Consider the following 6,556-nt stretch of genomic DNA (forward strand, 5'->3'; position numbering starts at 1 on the left):
CTCTCATCTGCTCCAGAGGCAGGCAAACTGCAGAGCTGAAATAAGAACGGAATTGAAATAACGCGCGTTTGCTTGTGCACCCGGGGGCTTCCCTGCGGGGGTAGTTTCAACAAGGGTATCCACTTTTTTTTTTTTTTTTTTTTTTTTCCCCCTACTAAAACCCCGGCAGGGTTGGTTTTCTTTGGGGGGGGGGGGGGGGGGGGACGCTCCGGTCGGTTCCCCCACCCCCACGGCTGTTATTTGTACACACCCTCCCCCCCAGGTTAGGCTGCCGCGTCTGTTTCTTTGGGTCCATTAAATCCCCTTCCTCCACCCGAGATGGCTCAACTTCTTCCCCCTGCTCTTGAAAAGAGTAACACTTTGGAAAGGGGGAAAAAAAAAAAAAAAAAAAAAAAGACAAGAAATGGATATAGGTTTTGTAAGTGTTAAATAACTTTCTCAGCGTGTATTAAAGGAAGATTGTATTTTATCAACAGCTGATTGATGCAGCCGTGTGATCCTGTCGGTTTGTCTATAGTATCATATTTATTTAACCTGCTGAGGGACCGTGTTCAGGGGCAGCCTGCTCATGCTGACAAGATCATGCACATTACACACTACCCCAGGTATTTTGATTGATTGTTCCCACCCCAAAGCCTTTGGTTCATAATTTAGCCCAGCAGGCTCTGCATCACAGGCTAGGTTTCAAAAAAAAAAAAAAAAAAAAATATCCTGTAAGAGATTTCAATGAACAACTACGGCCAAGAAACCTTTCTCCACCTGCAACCCCCAAATATTTTAAATACCTCCTGAGATGGTTCAGTGTGGGTAATTACAGGGCACACAACCTTTATTTACTCTGGTTCCCCAAGTGTAATCAGATTATTCATTTTGATTTGTGGCTGGGCTAACATTTCCTTAACTGGGGGGTGGCAAGGTGGTTGGGTGTCGTGGTGAAAATGTCAAATAGTGTGGGCTTCTCTGTTGCTTTTCCTTTGCTCTCTTTCAATAACAGCTATGGGATGTGGAAAGCAGGAGACAAAATGGTTTGGTTTTTTATTTTTGTTTTTTTTTTTTACAGTTTTCTGAGGTTGCACTGGGAATTGGTTCCTAACCTCCTCTGGCAGCAGACTGGATTGTTACTAATATTCAATGGCCCCAGACCCCCAACCCCGTGGGTGAGAAAACGATTCTCCCCCCCCCCCCCCAAGAACAAACTGTCCATACATACACTTTGATACTATTTGGGTCTTTTCAAGCAAATGATCCTAATGATCTGGGCACATCCTAGTGAAATTAGCACTACCTATTGACGGACCAGTGAATAATTACTTCCTATGAGATTTCTGGAGGAAAGGAGCTTTCTCCTTGACTTTCGAAAAACTAACACCAACAGAGTACGCATGGGTATGGGTACTAATCTGTGCTTGAAAAAATAGTGTTTCCAAAAATGGAACACGTTTTTTGGTGCATCTTCTTGGGTTTCTATTAATCGGGTTAGCAACGGGTGTGTGTGTGTGTGTGTGTGTGTGTGTGTGTGTGTGTGTGTGTAAAAGTAAAGTTTCAAATGTGTGTTCTTTTCTCAGTAATAGACATACTGTTGTTTATTGTGCTTGCTACTTTTATGTTTGTCCTTCAGAAACTCTTGGGATGACTCATGAAGCCTGGAAAGGCCACCTTAGCACTGTTACGAATCTTTTTGTCGATCAGAGTTTCATTTTGTCATTCTAGATCATATGGGAAGGTCATTATCAGTGTGGTTAATTGCATAAGTATATAATGCTACACCGGAGGGTGAAGATTCATAGCATTTTAAAAAGATGTTAAGTGCATAATTGCCCCCCAAATAAGTCAGCGCATCTAAAGTAATTATTTTTTCTCGTCAGGTCTTAGGTTAACATTGCAGGAAAAATTCTTGTATATCCCAGTGATAGCAACAATGGCAACATTTATAATTAAAACTTTCTTACTCTCTCATCCATTCATCTACTCATTCATTCATTTCCCTCCCTTTCGTGCTGTTATTCACAAAAATGCATCTTTTGGCTTGATTGTGTACTTTATAATGATGGTAAAGAGATTAATCAAATGTGATCTCTACTTTCCATTCCAGCGAACATTTCCTTTTAATTGTCCCTTAGACTTGGGGCAGGTGTGGGTGACTCTGATGGCATACCTTCTTTGCTGACAATACTAAGTTCAGCAATTTTTCTTAATCCTTTGATGTTGCTATTTATCCCTAGATGGTGTTCAGTGACAAGACCCAAACTATTTGCAAAACTCCAGGACATGCGTCTTTCTGCGGACAAAAACAGACATTATCAAAAGTAAGTACAGACACAACATCCACAGAGACAGAGAAAAGGGTAGGCTGACAAAGGAAATATTTACTTATGACAGAGTGTCAGTCAGGGGGCCCTAAGGTAGCAAATGAAGCAAGATGAAGGAAAGGCCAATTTGTGGTGAACGAAATCTCCACATTTTAATGAGGTGAGCTAAGGAGTTCTGAGCTACGCTGTAAATCAATTTGCAGCCTTTTCCCAAACCGTTTTTACAAATCATTGGTTTGCATTGAAAATAAACCTTTTTTTAAAGCCATCCACCACCAGGTTTCTTTAATAGAATGCAATGTATATTACCCCCAATAATGACAAAAAAAAAAATACTTTCCTATATTGTCTCCGGGGGAGACCAATAAATTGGCTGGGCTCCCATTCTTTTCAAGGGGCACCTTTGCCACGTTTAATACATGCTCACGCACAGACACGTACGCGACTGAACTTGTTTGAAGTTTGACCACTTCTTAGCTCTGCAGCCCTGGGCACACGTTACTACAATTCTCTGCCCCTCAGTTTCCTCATCTAGTGAAATTATAATAGTGCCTGCCTCCGGGGTTGCTGTAAGGAGCGAGTTAAGACACGACACTCCTAAGGCAGCGTCCGCCGTGTATCTATTACTAGGCTGGCATCTGCTAACATCGCAGACCACCGTTTGCATCAGTGTCGCGTTGTGTTATTGACAACAGTGCTTTCTGTTTTGTTAACGTTTATTTTTGAGAAAGAGAGAGACAGAGCTTGAACAGGGGAGGGTCTCAGAGAGAGAGGGACACACAGAATCTGAAACAGGCTCCAGGCTCTGAGCCATCAGCACAGAGCCTGATGCCGGGCTCGAACTCATGAACCGCGAGATCATGACCTGAGCCGAAGTCGGACGCTTAACCGACTGAGCCACCCAGGCGCCCCAACAGTGCTTTTATTTACGGTCACCCACAGAGTTGCGATTAGACTCCAAAACTTCAACTCTGTATTTGAAGTGGTTCTCTGAAGGCGCTGAACTGCAGTGCAAAACCGTCCCTGGGGCCGAGCGATGACTGTCTTGCTCCCAGTCTCCCGAGCCCCAGTAAGTCGCCTTCCTTGTAAATGTCAAGCTGAAACGCTGCTGCAGGGTGTGGTTGGCACGCCACTGAATGGTTTGTAGGCTGAGTCACAGGAAAATTCTGCTAAGAGCCTCTAAAAAGGCAAACAGCTCTGTGACTTCTTAGCCCCTGGTTTGGTAAGGATGCCAGCACACTGCCTCCCCATTTTGCCTTATGTACTTAAGTCTTTCGTGGCAAATTTTAACAGCCTCTGGATTTTATGATATTCTTTTCGTATGTGCTAGGAATTATGTTCTATGAAGCTGTTCAAGTTTAAATGTATTAAAGAAATTTTTTTTTAAAGTTTAGGGGCACAGAGGCGCCTGGGTGGCTCAGTCGGTTAAGTGTCCGACTTCGGCTCAGATCATGATCTCATGGTACGTGAGTTCGAGCCCCGTGTCGGGCTGTGTGCTGACAGCTCAGAGCCTGGAGCCTGCTTGGGATTCTGTGTCTCCCTCTCTCTCTGCCCCTCCCCTGCTCATGCTCTGCCTCTCTCTGTCTCAAAAATAAATAAAACATTAAAAAAATTTTTTTTAAAGTTTAGGGGCACCTGGGTGGCTCAATCAATTAAGCATCAACTCTTGGTTTCAGCTCGGGTCATGATCTCACGGTTCCTGAGTTCGAGCCCTGAGTCCGGCTCAGTGCTGACGGCATGGAACCTGCTTGGGATTCTCTCTCTCCCTCTCCCTCTGCCCCTCTCCTGCTGGCACTGTCTCTGTCTCTCTCAAAATAAACAAGTGCACTTAAAAAAAATAAAGGTTTAAAAAAGAATTTTTTAAGTGTGTTTATTTTGAGAGAGAGAAAGACAGAGAGTAAGCAGGGGAGAGGCAGAAGGAGAGAGAGAGAGTGACAGAGAGAGAGAGAGAGAGAGAGAGAATCCCAAGCAGGCTGCATGCTGTCAGCACAGAGCCTGACTCAGGGCTCGAACTCAGAAACCGTGAGATCATGACCTCAGCTGAAACCAAGAGTCAGACCCTTAACTGATCGAGCCACCCAGGGGCCCCAAGTTTAAATTTCTTTTTTAACAGAAAAGGATGTTTCCTCATTTCCTCATGTTAGGATATTGATTAAAAACTAGAATCTTGGTATGAAAAGGAATAGAGTTAGATAATACACTTTTTTCAGGGTTTGATTTTTTTTCACATGTTGACTTTTGGAATTAAGACAAAGCCAGTTTCGACTGGGAATGAAATCAGCATTGCCTCAACAATGGGATATCTTTCTTTATGTTTTTGAGCTGATCTAGTGCCATTCCAGATAGTAACTCAAGATCTGGCCTAAATGGAACCAGAGTCCTTGAATGGCAGCCGACAGCACCCGTCCCCAGTCCCTCCAAGTCACCCTCCAAGGATACAGAATATGACTTGCTTTTGTTACAATTAGATCGCAGAACCTCAGGTAGGAATAGTTTTCATTTTATGTCACTTCTCAAACCAAATCTTGCAAACACGTCCAGACGGGAGCTGGTGTTTTCTTACACATGTTAACATTGACCTTGCCACCTAGAATCAACTCCCCCCCCATCTGTTTAAATCAGCATTCCATATCCCTTTCACATCTTTTCTTTTCCACCTGCTCCATGGGGTAAGCCAGTCTGTTTCCACTCTGCACATACGCCAAAAATCTGTAGAGTCCCAAGAAGTTGGACTTTCAGTGACTTTAAGATGCAGAAAAACAGGCATGCAATTTGCTCATTGGCTGACATATTTCCTTCTAAATACCTGCCATTGCTGTGTTTGATAGGAAAAGTGCATCTCAGATATTTCAAGTCGGTTTCAGTGTTAAGTATTTTCTCACCTTTTAATTAATTCACTCTTAGAGCAGGGAAAGGTAACCTCAGTGAAATATACATAACTTCCTGTGTGTCTTTTTGTGGTTATTCCATAGGCCTGGAAGGAATCTTTGACTTTCTCCCATTTGAACAAACAACAGCTTCAAAGTTGTCGACAGTGTACTAAGCAAAGATATGAGAATATCCCCAGAAAGGAAAATACGCCACGACGAAGTTGTTTCCTGTATGTGAATGCTGAGATTTAAGGAAATATCGTGGCTCCCCTTTAACTCACAAATAAATTCTTTTTTTTTTTTTTGAACAATTGCTCCCTTTGAGATTTGCAAATAGTTCCACTAGTTTACATAGTTCTTTTTTCCTCCTTCCTTTTAAGTATACCTCTTAAGTAAGCAGACACTTTAACTTGCCTTCTTATTAGACAGCTTTTTCTTTATTGCCTTTTCATAGCACAGCTATCAAAAATAAGATAATACGCACGATCTGGGACCTAATCAGCTTTCTAGCTGAGTTTAAAGAGTCTAGAGGCTGTTTAAAGGTAGCTCTGGTTATGTGTGCGGGCTTTACTGCCTTGTTTGCTCGACCACATTTTGATGGAGAGGGTAATGTGTTTGCTAGATAAGGCAAAAGGGACCAGCCAAAAAAGCAAGGCTCTGTTTGATAAACCCTGACATATTTAGCCATTTTTCTCCCACATGAAAGGAAGCTTTAAAACTCTAAGAAAAATAGAGGTGTCCGTTCAAGCACGCTAATGTTGATCAAGACAAAAAAAAAAAAAAAAAAAAAAAAAAAAAGAAGTAAAGAAAATGGGCATCTTTTAGTCTATTAAATTAATTAGCTCCAGAGCTTATCACGCAGTTGAAAAGCTGGATAAAATACAAGTCTGTTTCTCGTTGTTGTCATTTGATGTGAAGGGTGAGTTCTTTAAGTCAGTGTACGTTGAAAAGACAGTTGTTCTGTTCAGCTTGACTTGCCCTGGTAGAAGGTTTGAACCCTGCATGAAGGAGCTCATTAAGCAAAGTTAAACTCTTATAAGGCCGATCAGCATGGACTTGGGATGAGAACTCAGTCTGAAATTAGGGTTGAACACACATGATGACAGTCTTTGTTAAGTGGCCTATAGCCTGAAAACAGATTTAAAAAGCCAGAATCAAAATATGTCACCGGACATTTACCGGTAACTAGAGGTCCACAGATAGCTTTACAATCTGGAATGATGTAAAAATGTTGGAGGTGAACTATTGATTATCTTATAATATTTTTCCTTTTCTAGAAAAAGTAAAGGAATAAAATGTCAGAAAGCTTCACAAAATAGAGCTGTCTCTCAAAATGAGACTTGAACTGGTGTAGGTATAAAAATAATTTGGGGCTCA

At 42.0% G+C, this 6,556-nt stretch overlaps 1 long non-coding RNA gene across 1 annotated transcript in view; it reads left to right on the forward strand.

Moving 5' to 3' along the window:
* Positions 1-6,328, forward strand: part of LOC121042469 (uncharacterized) — a 62,979-nt gene extending 56,651 nt beyond the window's left edge. The window contains exons 2-3 of the long non-coding RNA XR_005796241.1: positions 2,223-2,306; positions 5,282-6,328. This is a non-coding gene — a long non-coding RNA (uncharacterized LOC121042469). The remainder of the gene's footprint in view (positions 1-2,222; positions 2,307-5,281) is intronic.
* Positions 6,329-6,556: the final 228 nt, after the last annotated feature.

This window comes from Herpailurus yagouaroundi, unplaced genomic scaffold, assembly GCF_014898765.1.
Source record: "Herpailurus yagouaroundi ecotype Mexico unplaced genomic scaffold, PumYag 185, whole genome shotgun sequence".
NCBI classification, from domain to species: Eukaryota; Metazoa; Chordata; class Mammalia; order Carnivora; family Felidae; genus Herpailurus; species Herpailurus yagouaroundi.